The 1,458-nt window shown below is 40.0% G+C and overlaps 1 pseudogene; it reads left to right on the top strand.

Annotated features, from left to right (window-relative positions):
- The first annotated feature begins 225 nt into the window (after positions 1 to 225).
- Positions 226 to 1,342, top strand: LOC147920782 (uncharacterized; annotated as a pseudogene).
- The last annotated feature ends 116 nt before the right edge of the window (positions 1,343 to 1,458 follow it).

Below are 1,458 nucleotides of genomic sequence, written 5' to 3'. Positions count from 1 at the left end.
ATTAGGCTTATTTACATGTTCGTTTGGTGGCTGATTTGCCACTTCGGACGCATCATCCATGTCATCATCTTCTCCATAAATACAAAACGTCGTTCCTTTGACTCTTTTTCTTCAACTAGTTCGAAAGTGTTCTTCTTCACCTTGTTCTTCCTCTTGTTTTTCTCCTTGTTCTTCACTTCCTAATTACACTTATTCTTATTAAAATATTCTTCTTCAGTTTCTTTCATGGATCCAGTTCTGGTAATTGTTGTTTCTGGTAATTGGGTAAAGAAGCACAAATATGTATTTGACACCGACGATAAATGGTGTAGAGTTGTGCAGATAGATGCAGAAACAACACACGACAAGTTTGTGAAGCTTGTTCTCGATGACTACGGATTGAATGAGTTTAGCCATCAGCTAACGCTGAGCTACATGCTCTCGAACAAGGCACTGAAACATATGTCGCATGATACCCCACCAGTTTATGTCTCCAATGATCGCCAGTTGCTAAGTTTTTTGGGAATATGGAAAATCTATCACTTACGTCTCTGTGTGGAGTTTTTGGCGAAAGATTCTATCGAAATTAGTGGAGCGAGAGGAAGGATGAAACGACCAAGGAGTTCTGACTGAAAAGTAGAATCTAGATAAGAAGTTGATGGTAGGGGATTTGAAGGCACTTGTTATGATCATAGTAAGATCTAAGACAACAAAAACAAAGAAGAAGAAGATGTCGAAAAAGCAGATGACGAAGAAAAAGACGATGAATTTTCAAGCCGATTTGATGTTTTCGACGATTCCGATGGTGCGTCATCTGATGACGATAACTTTTCTGTATACGGCGAGCCTCAGAATAAAGATGAAGACTCACCGACTCTACCTCCTAAGAAGATACCTCATAACATTGAAATGGTCGGATCGACTGTGAACCCAGAGGCTTTAAGATTGCAGTTGTCAACGCTAAAAATTGTTGTAGGACAACGATACAGGAGCAAAGGCGAGTTTGAGAAACACGTGAAACTTATTTTGGTTAGGGATGAATTGATTTTAATATACCAGTATCAATTCCGACTATAGTGATTATGCAATGCTAGGTTGATGGATGTCGTTGGGTAGTTCATGCATCTACACAAGGGGATGAGCCGGATTTTTATGTTCGTATATACGATTCAGAACACACATGTTCTGTGACGGAACGTTCTAATCGATCCCGACAAGCAACAGCTGATGTTTTGGCAGTTCTTTACAGAGACTTTAAGGTCCGGAAGTTAAACCTAAAAGCGTCGGAATCAATTTCAATAAGGAATTTAGTATAAAGGTAATTACTATGTTGCGGTTGACTTATCATTATGTTGGGTTCTGAACAGCTTTACCTGGAAGCTGGTTGATCTTTGGAGGTGGTTGGTTGGTGTGGTGGCCCTCTAGGTACCGCAGCTTAGTGTTGAGGGAATCATACTTGGCATTCAAGTCATTGTATCC

The sequence above is a fragment of the Camelina sativa genome, chromosome 19 (genome assembly GCF_030686135.1).
Source record: "Camelina sativa cultivar CO46 ecotype springtype chromosome 19, ASM3068613v1".
In the NCBI taxonomy this organism is placed as follows: Eukaryota; Viridiplantae; Streptophyta; class Magnoliopsida; order Brassicales; family Brassicaceae; genus Camelina; species Camelina sativa.
Note: the sequence above shows the minus strand (reverse complement) of the source record. Positions and strands in the feature narration are given on the sequence as shown.